Here is a 23,190-nt window from a genome sequence, read left to right as displayed (position 1 = left end):
TATATATATATATAAATAACTGGTTCCCTAGATTGTGAATGTCAAATCACATTTTTAGTTAACAAGTCGTGCTGGACACTTTTAATGCTTCATTTGAGAGCTTGTATTTTTTTAATTAAATATTTGTTAAACTTGGAGGATAGTCAAAAGATGAATTTCCTGTGTTTTAAAGGAAGCTACTGCAGTAGATCTCCTAGGTTTTGAGGCAAAGGCAGACTAATAATGATGATGATTTCTGAATCTTTGGAAATGAGTGGTATTATAACATGGCAGATTATTGTACTTATTTTGTAGAGCTCACCTGGGGTAAAAGTTCTCTTTCATGTCTGTTGGTATAGCAACATTAATATGGTTTATTTCCCCCTCCTTCTCCTTTTGATCAATGAGCACTATTGAATGAAAGAATTTATTACTTGTTAGTCATTTCCCCCCAGAACAGTCTTTTGACTTCTCCATAAATTTGTTAGACAGAGTTGTATCTATACTTTCAGGTTCCATTAATCATATTCTGACTCTTGACTGTATGTGGGAAGCATACATTTTGATGTGCCCATTTCAAACCCTGAAGTTTGAGGGTTACATGTGTGCAAAGTGGGGCAGGATTTAAACAAGCAAAGATCAGAAAGCCATTTAATTGATAAAAGGGCTGGAGTTTGAATGGGACAGTTCATTGTTAAAATATGACAATATTGATGGTTTCTTTGCCATGTAGTTATGTAGCAAAATGATTCCACAAAAGTGAATTATTGGAACAGTCTCTGTTTAACTTTTGTAACCATTATTCTTTCCGAAAAGGCAAGATTTTATAATTTTATTTATTTTTTTGGTGTTCTTTCTTGCAAGGGATTTTTTAAAAAGGGGGAAGGGGTGAGCAATTTAATGTCAATTTAAAGAAGAGCAGAAAAGTGCCATAGTTTCCTTACTGAGTTAGCAAGACTGTACTTGGTAAAAACAGATCACCAGCAAAATAGTTGCAGGTAATTCAAGTGTGTAATTCAATCTACCTAGTACCTGAGAAAAGAAACTATTGGTAAAGGATGTTTGGTATCCAAAATACACTAGAAATGGCTATCTGGGTTATATCATTGTCATATCACTGCCATAGCATGAGTAGAAGCACAGGAGGAATGGTGAGAAGAAAAAGCACATTCATAGTGTGTGGACTTTATCTCCTGGATTCTCTTCCTAACTGGAATATTGTCAACCATAAGAGTATGAAAAACCTGAGTCAGATTCCCTTCCACTCCAAAAAACCCCAAACCCAACCAAACAACAAACTCACGTTTTTGTATCTGAATTTTTAAGTCTTTAGGGTGTGAATCCTGAACCTCCAAAATGTGAGGTCATTTGGGTTGGAAATTTCAAGTAGAGATTTTTCAAAAGTGACTAAGGAATTCAGATGCAAAAGTCCCATGACTTTTAAGGTGGCTTATGCTTCTAAATCCCATCATTACTTTTGAAATCCCCACACTTGGCTGTTAAATAAATGCATGCACAATAATGTGAACCTTCCCCCTGGCTTCCCTGCTAGGCCCATCTATCTTCTCCTAACACCTCACCTGGGAAACTGACATGCTTTTCCCTGCTTCCCTACCCCATCACTGTCCAATCTTCCTGCCTGAACTTCTGCTACCAGCCTCCTATTCCTCTCACCCCATCTCCCTTCTTGCTCCCCTTAATGTTCACCCCCACATTCTCTTCCCTTCAAATTCCCCCTCCCTTTTTTCTCAGTTTCCTTCCCATTAGAATCTCCTTCCCTCCTCATCACAGTGTCCAGCACCTCACATTCTAATTTCCTTCCCCTGTAACCTATCAGACACCAGGTCTCTCCTTTCCACTAGTTTGTCATCCTCTTTCCCACATTCCTTTGTCTCTCTATTTTATTTCCTGTATCACAAATTTCCTTAGCTGCCACCCCCATTTCTATGTCACCCCCCAGGTCCTTCTCTGTTACACATATCCCATGGTTTCCCTCTTATTTGCTTCTGTCCCCCACTTTCCTCCTTCATTGAGGAAGCCACTCTAGCTAAATGTCTTTGTCTCCTTCCGGGCCACACATTGTGAAGAGGATGCAGCTTCAGTCCCATTAAGAAGAATGGGAGTGGTAACCTTTTTACTAAGGGCAAAAAATCATGAGGAAGCCCAAGTAATCCAGACATAAAAACCACCTCAAATCAGGAACATTGCAAGTAATATAATGGGAGTTAATATTGTAGTAACTCTGTAACCTATAGTGCTTTATACAACTCAGTGGACAAGCAGCTAGTCAGATTGTGTTTATTACCAAACTTCACTCTCCAGCAACTGTGTTTGAAGAGTTAGGAAGGGGTTTGGTTTATTTGGAGATCAGAGGGAGGAATGTTCATAGTTGTTAGCATGAGATGAGGAGGGAAATTTCACTCCCTACATTGAACACACTCTCTCTCTGTGTGTTCTAGTCTGTAAAGGAGAAATTCTGCTGTTTTAAAGAAAATATCTTAGCTTTTTTAACTCTACTGCCTCTTTATACTGAAGTCAGGACGGGATTTGGGTCAGCAAACAATGCAACATTAATCCTAAAATGAGCTTTATTTTGCAGTTGCTAATGCACGAGGGGAGTTCTTACTGGTCGTCATGCATCAATCTATGAACTGTCGAAAAATGAGATGGTTGTGTTTGAGTGAGCAAAGATAATGATCCTGCCCAATTTAATTGACTTGAGGGGTGCACAGTGAGGCCCAAAGAGTAGGAAAAACACGATGAGTTGACAAGTACTCAGGAAAATCTAAAGCCCCAGTGCATTTCAACCTTTGAGTACTTTTAGCACAGAACAATCTGGTACCATGCTGTGGACAAGGGTGGCTGATATTTAAGAGGGAACAAGGTGCCTGCTAATAATAAAGGATATTTGTTCCTGACCTTATGTGACAGCAGCTAGCCTTTTAAAGAGTATCTTCTTGTCTGAAGCCATTGCAAACAATCCCTGTGCTGCAGTTAAACCTACAAGGTCAGTCTCTCAGCTGGTATAAATCAGCAAAGTTCCATTGATTTAAATGACGCTGCACTGATTTTCACAAACTGAGAGCATGGCCCAGACTACCTTTTATACAAAGGAGTGATTGCCCTTTTTTTTTCCCCCTGATTTGTTGCTCAAACAGTCAAATATTTATTTACCTAAATGGTACTTTATGTGTGAAGTAAACAACCAAGAATAATTAAATAAACAACACTTTATAGATTTCAAAGACTCGCAGGGGCATACAAACCCTCTGCATTAGCACACATCTTAGCCAGAGTTCTCATCCTACCATTTACACAATGGGGAGGAGCACTGTTTACCAACTGCTTAATTAGCTTTCCTGTGGGTTTCCAGCTCAGGTAGTTGGAAGCAGTTCTATTTTTAGTAACAAAATACAAGAAAATTGCAACTGCAGGAGCTCAGAAATGAAGACAGTGGCAACGACCATTTTGTGCATTTAAAACTCAGAGTAGCTTTTGAGACAATACTGCACAAGATCAGAGTTGGGTGACTAATATAATTGTTTGACATGCTCAGGGGTGCGGGTGGCAGGATGGCAGGAGGGAGGAATCGTGCTTTGAAGTAGTGTGGCAATAAACTACAAGGAGGATTTAAACAAAAGAAAGGTTCGTTAGAAACGTCAAGAGGGAAAAGCTAGGAAATTAAAATCCTAGAATCAGTATGAATGCTCCATATGTATAACATCCTAATATAACCACATAGCCCATGAACAAAACAAGAAGCAAAATGATGTATGTGGCGTGTATATAATGTTAGCATATGCACTATGTCTAATCTAATGGAAATGCCAAGGGAATTTATTATGGACATAATAAGAAGAGTATTTTTTGAATGGAAAAGAAGTTGGGGGATTTGGGGGAAAATGGATGTAATTTCGAAGACATGTGAAGGCTCTATAATTCTAAGAAAGGGATGTGTTTGTGAAGAAATGGCTTGTATACAGTCATAGATGGGGGAAAGGAATACTTATTTTAAGACTTATTTGGTGGGGTTGTCTTATGTATAAAATTCTATAATTTGATTTATAAGTGGAATGTTAATGTTTTTGATACCTTGGGACCCCACTTGTACTTATTAGACTTTATCAACAGTATCACCGAAATAATATTCTTCCCCAAAATAAAACAATGGTGAAGGGAGTGTGGAAAGTAGCTACATTGTGAAGTCCTTCCCCAGGCAAACTTAGTGGTATCATAAAGGCCAAGAGCTTAGCAGAATTCAAAGTTCAGCCATCTGTTTGGGCAATGAGAGCATCCATAGTTATAATATGAAATAGAAAATATAAATATAAAAAATACATATAAAATATCAAATTAAAGTTTTGAAATAGTTATAAACCTTCATGCTTCAAAGCATAAACAAACTCCTAACTTTTGGAGCTAGCAGGACATTTTCCATGTTGAGATATTATCCCATAACTGCCTACTGCAGGTCTCTTGTACCTTTCTCTGAAGCAGCTGGCACTGGCCACTGTCAGAGAAAGGATATTGGTGTAGATGGCCCTGAGCTAACTTAGTATGGCAACTCCTATTTTCCAAACTCCTACTGAAGCCTGAGGGAAAATGGAGCATCGACCTCGGTAAATGACCAATTTTGTTTAAATGGTTCAGGAGCTTATTCAGGCCCAAACACTAGCCGTTAGATAATAATGGAAATCCAGCCCAATTGAATGCTCCCTGTAATTAAATGTCCAAATGTGGCAGGAACTCTTTAAAGCAAGTCTTTAAAGTAATGAGATTGTAATGAAAATGTCCAGAAAGACATACTGTGTCATCTGAGATGATACCCTCTATTTCTTTTTTTAATTTAGTAATAACTGCACACTACATTGTCTTGCCCTTTAGAGAAAGCCTGTACCATTCTGCTAGTTTAACTCCTACTGGAGCTTTATAAACTTCTTTGTTGTAGTGTGTTAGGGATTTGTTTAAGGAATAGAGGGTGTCGAGAAAACCTAGAACACAGTCGAGAAAAATCTGCTGGTTAGAATACAAAAAGAGGAAACCCCTACCATCCTTCACAGCTGAGCGGTTTATCTATTTTCAGCAGCAGTATTTTTTACCCCGACATTTAAAGCATTTCTCTAAATTCTGATTATAAATAGGTGCATGCTAGGAGTGCTTTGTTTCATAACAGTGCCTTTATTATGCAAAAATGGACAGGATAATATAATGTATAGGAATTTGCCATGGTTCATAGAAATTGTATCTATTAATTGATAACAGCCACTTAGAATCAAGAGAATTGTAAAATTCTTTTTACAAAAGATTGTATTTTGCATTTGATCCAGACAAAAAAAATAACCAATCACAGTACACAGAATTAGTAAAAAAAAAAAAAAAAAAAAGTGTCTCTCTATTATCAGCACAAAATTAAATTAATTTTACTCCAGATCAGTATTCCACATGCCCCACCTTTTCCCTTGTTCTTGTTTCACAGACAGAATGCAGAAGGACAGAATTCAAAGTGCAATCAATGTGATGTTTTGGGGGGTTAACAAACAAGCATAAATCACAGTTCTCCACCAGCAAAGTTTTCTTCCCCCTCCTCCTTCTTTGTATGCTTAATTATACTTGTAGTGTCTGCCCCTATTACTATCCCTTACAATTTATGGTTATGTTCCATTCTGAAGGTTCTTGAGTCTGGGGGCTAGGTACCTCCTTTTTTGTATCTCATGGAAGGTAAGGAGTAAAGTTATGGTGCAGCCATGCTTACCTTTTCTTTGGCTTTCTTGTTTCTTTCTCACCCCTAGTCTCTTAAGCCCTTCTTGCCCCTCCCAACTAGTTGCTTGATCTTGCTCTGGTGTCTGTCTTGGGAGAGGAGTGCATGTATCACACTCCCACTATATACCTAGCAATATTTTTAGCTATACCCCTTATCTTTTCTCATAGTAATAAAAAAAAACCCATCTGGCTGTAGGCTAGGCAGAAGCAACATATTTTGCTCATTGTTTACATGTGTATCTCAAAGACCTGTGCTCTCAAGCGGGCAAGCAAATCCAAAATTCTATCAGGAAAATAAACAGGCCTGAATACTATTCTACTATCATTAACACCACATTTCCTAATGAACTGATTCCATGTGTGTAGTTTGTGTTAAAAATACCTTCATAACTGAGCAATGTCATTTGTCCATATTTTTACAAAACATATTCACACATTGACAGAAATAACTAATAGATTCCAAGGCCAGATAGGACCATTTTGAATATCTAGTCTGACTTCCTGTATAACACAGGCCATAGAACTTCCCCCAAAATAATTCCTGTAACATATCTATTAGAAAAAAAAATCCAGTCTTGATTTAAAAAATTGTCAATGATGGAGAATCCACCATGACCCATGGTAAATTGTTCCAATGGTTAATTACTCTCACTGTTAAAAATGTATACCTTATTGCCAGTCTGAATCTGTCTAGCTTCAGGTTCCAGTTACTGGATCATCTTATACCTTTCTGTGCTAGATTGAAGCAGATACTTATGGACTGTAATCAGGTCATCCCATAACCTTTTTTGTTGCTGTTGTTAAACTGAATAGATTGAGCTCCTTAGGAATGTTTTCTAATCCTATAATAACTCTCGTGGCTCTTCTCTGAACCCTCTCCAATTTCTCACATCCTTCTTGAGTTGTGGACATCAGAACTGGATACAGTATTCCAGCAACAGTCACACCAGTGTCAATTACAAAGGTAAACTATCTTATCTACTCCTACTTGAGATTCCCTGCCTATGCATCTCAGGATCGCATTATCTGTTTTGGCCACAGCGTTGCACTGGGAGCTTACGTTCAGCTGATTATCCACCATGACCCGCAAATTTTTTTCAGTCACTGCTTTCCAGGATTGAGTCCCCCATCCTGTGAGTATGACCTACGTTCTTAGATGTATACATTTACATTTTGCCATATTAAAATGCATATGGTTTGCTTGAGCCAATCTTACGAAGTGATCCAGATTACTCTGCATCAGCTGCCTGTCCTTTTTTATTTACCACTCCCCCATTTTCGGTGTCATTTGTAAACTTTATGTTTTCTTCCTGGTCATTAATAAAAATGTTAAATGGCACAGTGCAGTAACTGAGCCCTGCAGGATCCCACTAGAAACACAAACTATTCAATGATGATTTCCCATTTGTTATATATTATTTTTTAGATTTTTTACATCTGCCTTCACTTGCCCTCTAAACCAGGTTGGCTTTTTAACCAATATGGCTTTCTTCCTTGATTGTAGGTTTTTGGGTACCCCAATTATATTCACATTTTTCTGATTAAAGTCTTCTTCCCAGCTCATTTGGCTCATAATTGTTTTTAGCTATCGGAAATTTGCCTTTTTAAAGCATCAAGTCTGGACTTTTTTCTATTTGCACATTAGAAATGCAATAAGTAATGATTACTTGTACCTAAGTTACCATTAGTTTGTAGTTCCGTGATCAGTTCCTCCTTATCTGTCAAGATGTGGTCTAATCAGAATTCCCCTTTGCTGAATGCAACACCCTTTGAGTTAGGAAATTGTCATCTATAATACTTAGAAATTCCAAGGATGTTTTAGTACTGGCAGCATGAGACCTACAGCATATGTTGCTCAAATTGAACTCCACTATGATCACACAGCTTTTTTCCCTTCACAAAGTAGTTAAGATGCTTAAGGAGCCATTCATCTTGTTCCCTCATGTGATTTGGTGATCTGTAGCAGACTTCAACTAATACTCCATCTTGTGCTTTATCTGTTAGGACATTGATCCCTAATGTGGGATGCTCCGTCAGATGACATAGTAAAAACTGACCATGGGTAAAATTTTCAAATGCACCTATAGTCCAAATTTCAAAAGTGACTTAGACACATAGGGCTAGATTCACAAAGGGGACTTAGGAATTGCAATACTGAGTGTGGAATTCACAACACTGAGTTAGGATCACAGGCTCCCTACATAATGCGTGGTGAGAGTCAGGCACCTAAGAATGTTATTCACAAAAGCCAGCATGCTGAGCAGCAAGATGCCTAAGCTAGCAAATAGCAGGTGCAAAGGAGAGGGGTGTATCATAAGCCCCACCCCTCAAAGGGTGTTAGTCTATGTCTGGACTGCAGGAAGGCATCCATCTCTGCTTGGGATTCACACTGGGCTGTTTCTGGCAAGGAAGATGGCGCCTCGTACCTAACGCCACACAAAATGACAGGGAGTAGGGGAAGGGGATCATGAGGCCATCTTAATAACTTTTAGCTCAGAGGATAGGGTACTCCTCCAGGATGTGGGAGGCCCCAGTTCAGTTCCTCCCTCTTCCTCTCAGGTGAGTGCCCAAACCACTGGACTTCAGAATAATTCTCTATCTGGCTGAAAGCATACTTAATTATTTATACACTGTGAAACAGCTTCAACAGGAGGGACTGAGAAACCCACACCAGAATACCCCATAGCTCAGTGGTTAGGGCACTCACGTGAGAGGTGGGAGACCCATGCTTAACTCCTTTGTCCTCATCAGGCGGAGAGGGGAATTGAACGGGGTTCTCCCATTTCCTGGATGGGTGCCCTAACCACTAAACTCAATGTTGTTGTAGGGGAGGCCTCCCCCAGGTTTGTGTGGAGTTAGGCAGGGAAGATAGGAGGAGCAATGCCTAGCTTCAGAATCCTGCTGGGGCTTAGATAAGAGAGAGGCTTCTGGGCACCTGCCTCAGGCAGCAGTGCTCATACCTGGCAGCAGAATCTTATGCGCCTAGGGAATTTAGGCACTTCCAGAGTTGGGAATTTAGGGACCTGCAGTGTCAGTTGAGTGGGTGGTTTTGTTAATGCCAGTGACACCTAAATAATGGACTTAGGTCCCTAAAGTGGGAGTTAGGCACCTAAGTTCCTTAATGAACCTGGCCCTTAGAAGTCTATGTCCCACTGACTTTCAGTGAGACTGAGACTTCTAAGAGTTAGGTTTGCAAAGCTATTTGGGCATTTAAAGATACAGAGAGACACTTAGGATTTTCAAAAGCACCTAAGATTGCTAGGCGCCTAGGTCCTATTGAAATCAGTGGGAATTATGTGCTTAGGCACTCTTGAGAATCCCACTAGACACCTATCTTTAAGTGCCCAAATAACTTTGCAAATATTACCTCAAATGCTTAAGCCAATTTTGAAAATGGGATTTAGGCTTAGACTGCATTAAAAAGGGTTTGCTGGTATAGCTATGCCAGTAAACCTTCCTAGTATAGATGCAGATGGAAGCAGTTAGAAGCATTCTTTTGCAGGTAGAGATTAGTACGAATAAAATAACATAGTCTACTCTAGGACTTTTGCTGGTATAAAAAATCATAGAAAATCATACCCCTAATTGACATTACTACTATACTGGCGAAAGTTTTAAGTGTAGACCTGGTGTGAGGTTTCTAAGTCACTTTGGTGCTTTTGAAAATGTATCTTATGTAAAAATTGTTACTGAGAATTTCTTAAAATGCAATTTATTATCTATGGCCCTGCTTTTGTTTTTGGATCTTTCACGGGCAGACCATGGATCCCAGGTAAAACCCCATCAAAGTCAATCAGGCTCAGCAAGGTCTGTTTGCATGGATGCAGTTTCCAGATTGTGGCCTAAATCTCCACTTACTCTGGTTTTAATGTAGGTTAATGCAAGCCTTTACTACTTTAGAAGAAAACTAAAGGCAGAAATGTTAGTTTGACTTTCAGTGGGAGTTGGGCACTACCACTGGATGTGAATTTTTTGATGAAATGTATTTTCAACAACAGTGCTGATTTATCAGAACCAAAACTGTTTGTGGACATGGTCAATTTCAAAGAATTTCCCAACTGGAAAAAAAGGTTGGAGAAAAAAGTTTTGAAATTGTCTGTCCTGTTTTGTCATTTTCAAAATAAAGTTTCATATTTTTTTTCAAAATGACTTTCTGTTTTCAAATTTATCTCAATTTATATTTCAGATGTTTCTTTTTATTTTGATGTTTTAAACATTTTTTAGTTTTTATTGAAATGAAATCTTTTGATTGATTAAAGGCAAAGTTCTTTTCAGCTTGTCAGACAGTGAAAATTATCAGTATTTATTTAGGCTTTTGTCCCAGTTCAGAACAGGAAAAAAGTTTAAAATCTCAAAAATTCTCATAGGACAGGATAGTGTTTCCCATACAGCTCTTTTAGGCACCTAACTGCTCTTTGTGCCTTTGAAAACCTCTCCCATAGTATGTCTGGATTTAATATTCAAGTAAATAATATCTGACGTTTATGTTTTTGCCTGATAGATAGGTACATACGGCATTACTGAAATAATGAGAGAGGGAAAATTTGATGTTGAGGGTATTGGAATAACAAACAAAGTATGTATGAGCGTGTGTGTGTGAGGGGGAGGGTGTTTTATTTTGCCTCAGAGCAAACATAACTTCAGATCTTAATATCTCATAAAAAAGACATCCACACAACAAACTGTATTATATTCAGCTCTCTATCTCTGAAATCAGCATTTCCAGGGTCTGAACCAGTGGTTCAAGGGAGTCTAACGATATGTCAGCACTGCAGTTGGGAGGTGTGATGACCAGCATGCTAACATAGCAGTGTGGGTGTTGTAAGACAGGAGGTGGTTTGGCTTAGCTACCCAATCTTGGACCCAGGGTGTCGGGCAGGTTTGGACTCAGGTGGCTGGCCTGAGCTATCGCCTGTGCCACAACATCCACACACCTTTTTTTTTCTGCAACCTAGCTCAAGCAGAGCTAGCGCTCTGTCTGTCTACCAAAATCCACACCTCCCAGCTGCAGTATAGGCAGACCCTTAATGGTTTAAACTGAAAACTTGGGCCAGTAAGCCAACACTCTATCCTTCTACACACTCAGTTTAAAGGCCAAGCAGATGTAACAAGCAACGAAAGAAAGAATACCCTCAGCATCCTTCAGATGCTCAGAGACAAATGGAAAAGGGTAAAAAATATGGATCATAAAGTTATAAAAAAACCTTTCTTTATTTGGGGGACACGGCTAGCCTAAAAGCCAAAAGCAAGGCTCTCCTACTGCTGACAAACTGGGCTAATCCTCCTACTGGGAGCAAAATGTTACAGTGGGAAAAAGTGGCTGGATCATCCCCAACCTCCCATTAGGGCGATTCTGCCTGTATCATGATCGTGTGTTAATGTTCACTCCAGGAATGACAAGGGGGATGAACGTAGGTAGGGAAAACTAAATTTAAATTTTAAAAAGTACATAATTTAAATAAAAACCAAGGAAAGAATCAACAATACGAAAGATGTGAAAATAAAAAAAACAACTGAGGATTTAATAATTGTGATTGGATTTCACCCTTTGGTGTGAAGGAAGAACAACAGCCTCCCTTGCACACAGACATGGCCAAGGCTTTTCTACAAAGTTGGCGGTTGGTGGCTGGGGTGGTGTCTAGCTCCTTCCTAGCATTACTGGGAATCCAGTCATAAATTAAAACAGTCTAAATGTGGATTAACTTCTGAACAGAATCACCCTCTTTTAATGGTGATTCTAAGGGCTACTGCCCATGGTTTCTTGTAAGCAGTGCAACGGGGGCCATTGGAAGAGGCAGTGTGGAGAAATCAGGGCACCAAAATCTACTATCTAAGATCAGTGTAGGTCTGGGGAACCCTGTGCTGTTTCCGCATTTGGGTTGGAGGGCACACAGCATATCTCAATGGAAAAAAATAAGAGTAATTGCTATCTGAGTACTTTTATGGCCTCCATCACTGTAGTATCTGAGAACCATGTGGTCACCAACCTTTGACATCCCTCAGAAACAGAGAAGCATTATCCTCATTTAACAGAGGGTGAACCGAAGCAGAAACAAATTAAGTGACTTGCCAAAGTCACACAGGAAAGCTTGTAACACAATTTGGCATTGAACCCAGTTCTCCTGAGTTCTAGTTCAGTGTCTTCACCACAAGGACATTCTCCCTCTTCTTGCAAAAATTTCCTTCCACCTGGCACCTTCTTTGGATTTTATCCCATAAAGAGGAAATCTGGGACTAAATCTGGAGTCTAAAAAAGACCAACAGTGCCTCTCAAAGTAGGTATTTGATCTTTTGCTAGTTAGTGTCTTCATTCTTTTGCTTCTGTTTCCTCTGCTCAGTTTCTTGAAAGTTTCCATTTTGCCCTTCAGAACCCAGAACTGCAGGAGTGACTAAATATTGTAGATACAGACAGTGAAGTGGACATGTAAAGCCAAGACCAGATGGCTTTTATTAGTGTAGTAATGGTTGTTGTTAGTATGCACTCCGAAGGGATCAATTCACTTCATAAATAAACTGCTCCTGTCTAGTTGGCAGTTCTCCATACCCAGGTGGGATTCATGTACATTGAATTCTTCACCTGTAGATTTGCTTATTTCTTAGCACCCTTCAGGATGAAAAACTCTTGTCATGATTGGCATAAAGCTTTGAATGCTGATCTTGCATTCTAATTTTCTCACTGCTATTTGGATATCAGACAGCCTATAGACTAAAGCATTAATGAGGGTCGAGCTGAAGTCTGAAACCTAAAGTAGATAATCTGGAGAATTATTGATTTGGCCTTGAAATAAAATAGAAGAAAATCACCTGTTTTATCAGGAATTTGTGTTGTGTTGCCATTATTAAAGACGTTTTCTAAAGACTTAGCTTAGCTTAGTTGTATTTAATGAACTTTTAATATTTATATTTACATTTTAATATATTTGGGGTTTTTTCCTACACTGTTTCTTTTGTTACAGGATCTTTCTTTTCTTTCACCTCAAGTGAATGCATAATACATTTTAGTTCATGTTGTCTTGAGAAAGAAACAAAAATGCTTTTTTTAAAAAACTGGTCTAGGCCTCATGAGCTTTGATGGTCAAAAGAGAGGAGACTCTGTAAGATACCTTGTGACTTATTTTTTCAAAAATGACTAATGACTTTTGGGTGCCCCAATTTTTACGTGTCCGAACTGAGATACTTTTCAGAGGTTTATTATTTGAGAAACAAAGGTTCTGAGCACTTCCAGAACATCCAACCGTGTTAGTAATATACACATTCATGCTCCCAGTTTATCTTTATCACATGACCAGAAAAATAAATAGTACAAAATCTTTTTCAGTACCACAGGACTTGGTGTAGAGACTGAAAGAGGATTTGGTTACTTTGCTGGTCTTGCTATGGACTCATCATGGAGTGTCTTACAGATGTAGTAACATCCCCATAAGCAAAATGAACTCCTGGGAAGAAGTACAAAGGACATGATTGGGTCATGATATCTGTGGTGAGACTGAAACTTACAGCCAGACTTTTTGATAATTGTTAGCTGTCATGGACTAGCATAGTCACCTCCTCATGCATTGTAAGCATATATGCTCTTCTCTATCCAACTCTTAAAAGGACTGGTATCCATCCTTAATAGTTAAATTACTGGGACCAGTAAGATGGCTTTGGACATCTAGTAAAACTCTGACAAGAAGTTCTACTATAACATGTAAGTGCATTCATCGGTGACATATCTTATTTCCCACGAGATGGTCTGTGCACATTTTCACAGCAGTTAATAAGTTCCAGTTAGCACATGAAGTTAAAATTTCATGTTACATTGTGCTAACCAAGAGGCTAGTGCTCATCATAACAGTATGGTAAATTAATAAAGAAATTTTAATTCTGTGTACAATATAGATCCAGAAAAGCGCTTGGGTACCATTACTACACTCTTTTACACCCAGTGACGTATGGGTGTAATCAAGAATAGTATTTCAATATATTGTCCTATTTGCATGATGAATAACAACAGTAAAATATGAGAGGAATCTTAGGGTGTAAAGACAGAGAGACCCAAGCATGAATATAGAGGGGATATTCTGACACTATATTACGTAAAGAATAAGAACCTCATTTGAAATTGCCAATGTAACTGTGACCACTATTTTTGGAAGGAGATTGTGGAAATTGAGAAGGTTCTGTGGACCAAAACCAAAATAATTCAGGATTTTGGGAGAATGTTTCTTATGAAGAAGATTGATTTGTCCAATATAGTTGGGGACAGGGGATTCTTATGTCATTAAAATGGAGTGGAAAAGAGAGGATTAGATTCATGCCAGTAAGCTATTTGAGATGCTGTCTTTCAGTATTTGAAAACAAGAGGTCATGGACTGATGCTGAAGAAAGGATTAGCTACATCTAGTCAACTCAGGCAGAATTTCTTTACACAAAGGGTGGTTGGAATAGAAAAAAAATGTCATATTTTGTTACAATCATCAACAAAAGTAAATAAGGTATTATGCATCCATTCTTGAGGGTCCAGGGCATGTTTTTGGGTGGAACAATAAAGACATGCTAGTTACTAATTGCATTTTAGGGGGGGAAGTCAGATCCTGAGACCATGAGATAGCCTGAGCTTCTGAGGACAGGACCCAGTAGACCATATGGTTGTTTTCAGCACTCTCCTAGGTAAACATCTTGTTGGGTTTTGGAAATAGTCCAGTTGTCTTATAAGGAGACATTAAGAAAGCTTGTCTTCTAATTTATATCCTTAACCAATACTATGATTTTGGGAAATACATGTCCTAGCAGATATATTCAGTTATTAAACAATTACAACTAGTCAGAAAACTTTAAATATTTTTTCCAGTTCTTAATTTAAAAAAAAATTATGGAAATTTTCCAGAGAGGCCTAGAAAGAATACATTTTCAGGCTGATTTTCTGCCATGCAACTCCACTCATATCTGTAAGGTAACCAAGTTAAGCAAATTGATCTTTTATTGTAGAAATCAGTATACATTTGCACCAATATAATTTCATTGAAGTTAATGACAAAGCCATATAATAATTTAAATTGTCTGAGCCTATACAAAACTCTGAGAAGTTAAGAAAAATGTATGTTACTTTTTGTAGGTAGCCTTGAGATTAATCTTTTTAATTTTTGTTTATATGAAATGAGTTACAATATTGGATCATGTATTCTTCTCTAAAATGCTGATAAGTATTCTGCAGTGGTTGTCATTTTCAGTCTATTTGATAGGAATTATCTCTTAGCATATTTAGGGGCCAATCAAAAACCCATTGGAATCAACAGAAAGTTTCTTAGGTAGCATTTTTGGAAAGTGTCTGTTCTCCCCTCTCCCCACCTGGAAAATTTCAACTAAAACTAAACAAGTTTATGTCAAAAATTTCCATGGACAGTTTGAGGTTTTGGTAAAAAATCAAAATCTGAAATATTTCAACCAAAAATAGTGAAGATAACATTTTGTATGATGCACCACTCTTTGTGATGGGAGGTGGTGCGTCATGGAAAATGAAGTCTGGCTATGAAGCCTGTTCAATTGAGGAAAACAGGATCCGATATCTCGAAACACCAATTTCCCTGAAGCAGTACAAGTGGCATTTCATAATCAAAATATTTTGGTATTCAGAAAACCATTTTTTCCTCAGTTTTTAGGTAGTCAGATTTTGACAATAAATTAAAGATTTCTGCAGAATGGAGACACTTTTTGAGATTTTTTTTTGTAGCCAAAAAAAAAATTTAACTTTTGAAAATCTGTTTTGATGGGGAAATTCTTATTAGCCCTACTTTTGTTATTGCCCAACTTCTGTTGACCCCATTGACTTCAGGGAACTTTGGTTCAGGACTTCAGAAATTATAGTGAGTCCTAGTACTTTTTCCTTATATTATGGATGAGACAATTTAAGAGTGGAAGGAGAAACCTTCAAGAGAAGTAGACATAAAGGATATATCTAGGAAGTATAAATATAGGATAAAAAATAAACAGGTTGTTTAGCAAACATTGGATGGGTAGGAACAAACACACATAAAATAGTATTTATAGTGTTCTCATCATACTTCTCACAGTATTTGATATCTGTACAAAGTTATCCCTTTATTCCTATTCCAAGATCTTGTCATTATACTTATCTGTATGTATATTAATTTAAGGGTGTCTAATTTGTGTACTGTTCCTCTAAGCAAGAACACAATGTATATTAAGTCAAGCTACTGTACTCTGGAACTGCTGCAAAAAAAGATTTTTCAGAGGATTTGGTTTTGTTTTGAACTTAACTGAAAGGACTTAAAGATTTTGGCCTAAATTTCTATGGAAAAAGTGACTGGTGATTTTCGATGACTCCGTTTTTAGCTGTACAACTTGACATGCTTTAAACACCCAGTCCCTGAAAATGTATCTAATCTAATATATTGTTGTAACTGTATCGATCCCAACAAGGTGGGTGAGGTAATATCTTTTATTGGACCAACTTCCGTTGGTCTTTTTCTCAGATCAGAAGATCCCTGTGTAAGCGTGAAAGCTTGTCTCTCCCAACAACAGAATTTTGGCCCAAAAGAGATATTACCTCACCTACTATGTCTTTCCAATCACCCTGTTTAAAATTGGACAAGCCTGGGCACCTGAAATCACTACTCATTTTGAAAATTTAGTCCTTTAGTTCAGGCAGTTCCTTTACAAGCTTCTGCTAATGCACTTTAATGCTAATCTGCATCCTATTTCTGTTCCAGTTTTGACCCACATTTGAACAGAAGATATTTATATTATTATGTGTAGTGGATTTTTCTATTACTGGGGCCAACATACTTGTAACTCAATTGAGATTTAACAAGATGATTAAAGAGGTGGAACCCTGGCATTTATTTTCTATAATATCTAGCACTACGGGGGTCTTCTAATAAAAATGTAATCTCTCATATCGTGAGAATCCTTTTTAATGTTTTGTTCTAGAGTGAAACTGTACTTAATACTGTCTCATTCTATTTTCCCCAGACTTGTATGAAAGGTAGCAGTGCTCTGGAGTCCACCAAATGTCAGGCCTTTGCAGCTCTTTTTATTCATGATAACTTGAATTGAAACCAAAGGGAGTTATTTATTTTGTAATCTATATTATGTTAGTGTCTAGAGGTCCCAATCAAGGCCACATTGTACTATGTGTAAGGCCCCATAGGTCTGTAACCCAGGCCAGCAGAGCTACCAGGCAAAAGACAACTCCTAACTGCCACCAGCTTGCACTCCACTTCCCATGACCCCATGTGGGCACAAACTAGGGGAAGTTCTGCCTCAGGGTCTGAGATGGCCCCTGATTGGCTCCCTGCCTCATATAAACCCCAGGAGCATTCCAGGAAGTGTCCAGACAACAGCGTGGATTTCCTGTAGCTGCCATAACTGTTTCTGCTTCTGAATTCCTGGCTTGGCCTTGGCTTGAGTTGGACTTCAATCCTGAAACCTGACTTGGATTCTGACTCTTGGTACTGACCCTCACATGGAACCTGATTACAATCTCCTTTGCTACTCCCAGCCTCGGGTTTGCTCCTGCTCTGACCTGTGGGGCCCAAGTCAATGACTGCCTTTGTTGGGATCCTGACATTATGTGTTGTAAAGGGCCTGCCACAAGTAATCAGTAGAGTTGAGTGGGGCTCAACTTTGATCTTGTTACAGAGTGCAGATTCCTATTTCAAGTGTATTGCTAGCTTGCTATAAAATGTAGGATCTGGCAGGCACCATAAAGAGCAGCCACTTATACTGATTTCTTCAAGGTCCATTAGTAGGTTTAGTCACCTAAGCCACATATTTTTCTGCAATCTGGACAGGAACCAGAATTTTAGATTACAGTGCCCATGAGCTTTGAGGAAGTTGTGGATGGATTTGAACTTTACACTTGGTCCCTTTGTCTGAAATAGTAAGATTCAGATCTCTAGCTCAAAATACCCCCAAACTTTGGGATAGCTGAACATTGCAACTTGAGCCTCTGTTTGTCTGTACAGATTTGCTTCCTCTTAGTGCTTTGTTTTGAGTAATTTACAATTTTAATCAGATTTTCCTACCACAAAGACAGAGAGGAAGAAAGGAGGTCAGGTTTACATCAAGCCCCAAATCTAGATATTTTACTATAGTGGTTAATTGTCTTCCCAATATAGAACTTCTCATAAAATATTTGCTTTAGCACCATGCACAATACATACATACTGTAGAATGTGAAATCTTGAAGAACTTTCAGTTATACATAATCACTGTATGTATACTGAAATGTAAATCTACTCCACAGTGATCCATTTCCCAAACTCTCAAGTTTAAATCCCCATGTTATAATAGGATTTATAAGATGTTTCGTGCTCTTAAATAACATGTTTTGCTTGAATGACTTTTTTGTAAATAAATAAGTCATTTCCCCTGTGTACATATTCTGCCTTTTTGGATCTATATTTCACACCTTCCAATATTTCAGCTGGCTAAAGCAGAACCAGTGACACTCAGGTTTTACCCAGCCCTCCCTCCCTAAATGAAGATGGAAGGGTGCATGGGCCAAACCTCTGGACAGCCCTAAATGCAGGACATTTCCTGCTTCAACTAGGACAGGAGGATTTGGGAGCCAAGGTGGGACAGTCCCGTGAAACTCTGGACTCTTGGATATGAAATTTGTTTTTCATGGAAAAGATATCCCTTGCTTTTTCATATCCAGAAATATAGAGAGAGAGGTGACACATCCTGACGCAGGTGAAATCCTACTAGAGCTGATATTATAAATTTCACTCTTACAGCACTTTACTTCATACTCAGCAGAAAATAGTTATCATTGTAATAAGAGGAATCAGAATTAATTGTTGGGGTCTTTCATCAGTATGCATGATATAATTATTATAGCAGTTCTGGGGAATCTTTTTTCTTTCTTTCTAACCTATTGAAGCAATTAGATTGACTGCAAAATCTTTGTGTGTGTGTATGTAATTGTAATACTTACATTATTTCTGTGTGTGATGCAAAGGACTAATACCCTGTATGGTTAGTTTGGTATTGCACGTGGTGGCTCATTTAGCTGTTCAGTAGGCAGCTTAGGTTTTATCTATGGAGATTGGTGCTTAAAATGTATACAGAAAGCAATACAGTCTCAAATTAATTTTGGTTGGAAGTTTCTGGCTTGCTGTGCCATTTGCTCTGAGACTGGAATATTGTTGCGATGCATTTACTAGAGATTCTCATTACCCTCACTATGCTGTACCCTCACTATGTAATCTACCCTGTCAGCAATTCATATGATGCAAATATAATATTTTTGTACATATATACATTTTAAGGTGGTCATTTCTTAATTCAGATCTGGTTCTCTGCTGATATCTTTGTGAAGTCTTCCAGATATATTGTGTTTTGAGTGAACAATGTTTATTGCTATATAACATGTGGACACATATGGGTTCTTCCTTGCACATTTTTTTCATCTTGGGGGAGATAAGTTATTACAAGAGCATTATCTCACAGACAGGGAATATTCACAGGGTGGGCTGTGAGCTATCTAATGTAGTATCTTAAATTCCTAAGTTCTTCACCTATTACTTAATTTTGTGCTGCTTATCCTCCATTTATACCTACATATCTATAGTTTAATAGTTGTTTCTGGTATCCACCTGTAGCTTCAAGAAGGAGATTTAAGAGTGAGTTCCCTTCAGAACCTGAGATTACAACCTGTATCATGCTTCTACTTATGTGGCATGCAGAGCTCCTGTATCTAGTCCCCTCTCTCCATGCAGCAGAATTGTGGTAATTAGGTAATTCCCTGCATACAGAGCAAATGCAATAACAATAGGATTTAGCTCTAATTTCAGAAATTTGGATTTTAAATATATAATGTTTCTGGTGATGAAGCATAGAGGGATACCGATTGTAAAAAACAATCTTTCCACTAGTGCAACTTTCCAGTTTTGTCACACCTTTAAATTTTAAAATCTTTTTTTTTCATGTACTGTTTACTTTCAGATAAAAACTCTTACCTGTTGTTGACAGATCTATTCTGCTGTTGCCTTTGTTGTTTATTTCTCTCTGTTTGACCTTTTTATTAAGTCAGTCACACTAAGACACTCTGGAATGAGATGTATCACTGCATTTTGTACAGAAGCAAAACTGACATAAGCCTCTTGGCTGCTACCGTGCATCATTTCCTCTTCTCTTATTTTCAGTCATACCATAGCAGTTATTCTTATTGCCTATTTTCCACCTCATAGAAAAGTTAAATGTGTGAACATCTCCCTTTATTTAATTACTGAAAACTAAGACCCATTTTTTTAAACATTACTAGAAATGAAATTAGCAAGTGGAAGAGAGAAGGTGCTGATGTGAAGCTGATTATTTGCAGGTTACCGTAATAAAAAAGTAATAAGCCCAGTTGTTAACATTACAGTGCTTCTCTTCAATTATATTCTGCTCATGTATTGAACTAAAAGAGAATATACCAAACCTGACGCCAGCCTTTCAGCCCAGTACAGTAGAGTACATGGAATTATTTCTAGACGATCACTGGAGAGTGGGGACTCTGATATCTATGTAATCATCTATTTATCTGGCTTCCATCACAGTAGTATTTGAGTCCCTATAGGATCATAGTAAAGACCTCTTGGGTTTCACGTTTGCAGGTCTACATCCTACATCATCATCTGAAATGGCTAGACATGGTGCCAAGCTACATTGTACAAATATGAACTTTCCCAGTGTTCATCAGTGTTCAGATTGGGCAGCATGAGATTTTAGGTATATGTCTTTGGTATCAGTTACTTATGGAATCAGGCCTGCTGCTGACATTTCTAACGGTTTTATGCAGATTTTGTTATCCGAATATTTTATTGTTTCATTATGGACCACATTGGGTTGTTTATTGCTGATTCTTTAATTTTTTATTTAGATGTTCTTTGTTTTTGCTATCATTCCCTGATTTGTTCAATCAAAAGCTCTATGGGCCTGAGCAGTTTGGCACTCAGATGCTGCAGACTTGAGGGCCGTATATCTACCTGGATAAATAGATCCAAAGCCCAGTGAAGTCAATGGATGTCTCTCCACTGACTTCATTGGGCTTTAGATCAGGCCCTATATCTGGAGATAAAGTAGGATATAATATTTAAGTGGGGGGAATTAATTTACAGTTTGTTTAAAACAGTTTGTGTGTATATTCTACGGAATATAATGTATGAACTATGAATAAAGACAGCATATTAGTTGGGAGATGGGTTTTAAAAATATGACAAATTGGGTTAAAATTCTTAGTGTCAAAAATAATGTGGGTTGGATATTTTTGGAACTAAAAATGGAAAATATGAAGAATTTTCTTGATTGCAGAAGTTCCTCCCATGCTTATATGTTGAGTACTATATTAGTAAGCAAACAGTCTCACTGAAATAGAATAGTACGGTGCAACTGAAAGTAAACATGGCAGAATCAAAAGAAAAAAAAAAAAGAGCACATTTCTGTCGCTTCAGCTGCCATTTTATTTCGTACATTTACTTCTCATTTGTAATAAGCTTCCACTGCTGACTTTTAGGAATTAAAAAAGAATCCTTTTTGTGATTAAAACTATAAATCATATTGCATGTGTTTTTTTGGGGGGAAAAAGGGTACTTACAAAACATTTAAGTCAGTTGACCTGGACCACTCAGTAAAGTTACTCATGTGCATAAGTGTTTAAAGGATCAGGCCCTAAATAGCAGTAAACTCACACACAATAAACTCCTCACAACACTTTGAAAAATTCTCTTTCTTAGCAGATTCCAAAATGATATTTTTAAAGTCTCCGCTATGTGCTTCAGAAGGAAGGATTTTCAGACAAAATTCAGCAAGTGTTGCATAAATCCACTTCCTCAATTAACTTGCCAACAGTTGTTGGAAAGACCATTGATTTCAGTGAGACTTGTGTGGTAAAGTACATCTTAAGGAGCCTGGTTTAGCTTTGTGGTGTTAGTTGTGAATGTTCAGAGCCACTATTCAAAGTGGCCAACAGGGGGCATATAGCCAGAATGTAAAGATCTGTATATACAGGGACTAAAGATGATCTTGCATTCTCCTTCACAGTTCCTATTCAGGTCAATGAAAATATTCCTACTGATTTTAGTGGAATCTGAATGTGAGTAAAAGTGGCCAAAACTTTGAAACTCTTTGAATCTTAGGTAAAAGTGGCCCGATGGACATGAATGGGGCTAATCACTAAGTAAGATGGTACTCATTATAAGCATGGCAAAATATGATCCTTTGTGAGTAAAGACTATTAGCCTAAGTAAGGATTTGTAGGATATGAGTAACGCTAGACAATCACTCTAAATAATGTTTTTAAAGCATTGCTGTATTTCTGCCTACAACTATTTGGTGCATACAAACAAACTCTTGAAAATATATCACGTTAAAATATAGAGATTTTATTCACACAGGCATAATTAGGAAAAAAATATACAATGCCAGAGGATCTTTTGGATGATCGCTTAATATTGTTTTGATCATCTCTCAAATCTGAACTGCAGCTTAATGTATTTTTGGTTCTTGTTGGAAAGATGTCATAGCATGTTTAATATAAGCAAATGCATTTATTATTAGAAAATGTTAAATTTTTAATTTATCTCCCAATATTATGGCAAGAAGAAGAATTTATACTTTTGAGAAACAATTTGGAAGATTGCCAGTAGGAATGTACAGTGCTAATGAATACTGAGCTGCAGACCCAAAATTGGAAGCAGCCCCAAAACTGATGACGTTCAGGTTACCTAGGTTGCAAGGCATCTTGTTGGAATGGCGATGGCTGTTTGTTTTTTATTTTATTTTAGTGCCTATTCCTGCAAGGTATTGAGACGAGTTGCCTCCCATTGGCTTCAGTGGCCTAAATGAAGGTGCACAGAACCACAGAGGATTGTGAAGAGGATTAATAGTGGTTGTTCCTGATTGGCAGATATGAGCATGGTTAGGGAGTTCTCTGTGAGGAATGGGAAGAGATAACAGGATAAATTGGAAAGAAATTTATCCCAGAGTAAATGAATGGAGGAATCTGTTGGCCGGTGATAAGGGCTGCACGAACAGGATGACTCCAAGGCGGAGTGCGTAGTGACAGCGACTTTATTCGAAGCAGGGTGTCCACTCGTTCCACCTCCCAGCGCCAGGGAGTGAGCCCTGTGTCTAGGCAAGGTGTGTACATATATACCCATTTACATGCATCTTGGCCCTCCCTGAGGAAGTTAGTGTGCCCCTATATTTTTATCTTGTAAGGTCTTGTCCTATGCATACACTTAGACCGCCCCTATTATTATTTACCTTTTTATGCTGACACTCTGTGCTCAGGTTCCTTTCCACTGCATGTTTGTGGTTAGGGCACTTCCCTTGGCCTCTAGCAGGACCATTGCCTGTGGCTGGATATTGGTACATCCACTGCTCTGTTACTGGCCTACAGAATCCTGTCTTAGAACCACAACTAATGAATTCTTCCTTAATGTCTTTGAGTCAAGGTCA

At 38.1% G+C, this 23,190-nt stretch overlaps 1 protein-coding gene across 1 annotated transcript in view; it reads left to right on the top strand.

Moving 5' to 3' along the window:
- PCLO (piccolo presynaptic cytomatrix protein) overlaps positions 1 to 23,190 on the top strand; it is a 470,221-nt gene that overhangs the window by 21,580 nt on the left and 425,451 nt on the right. The gene's annotated exons all lie outside the window — the stretch shown is intronic.

The sequence above is a fragment of the Emydura macquarii genome, unplaced genomic scaffold (genome assembly GCF_026122565.2).
Source record: "Emydura macquarii macquarii isolate MOO-44397 ecotype Brisbane River unplaced genomic scaffold, CSIRO-AGI_Emac_v2 contig_2636, whole genome shotgun sequence".
Lineage (NCBI taxonomy): Eukaryota > Metazoa > Chordata > Testudines > Chelidae > Emydura > Emydura macquarii.
Note: the sequence above shows the minus strand (reverse complement) of the source record. Positions and strands in the feature narration are given on the sequence as shown.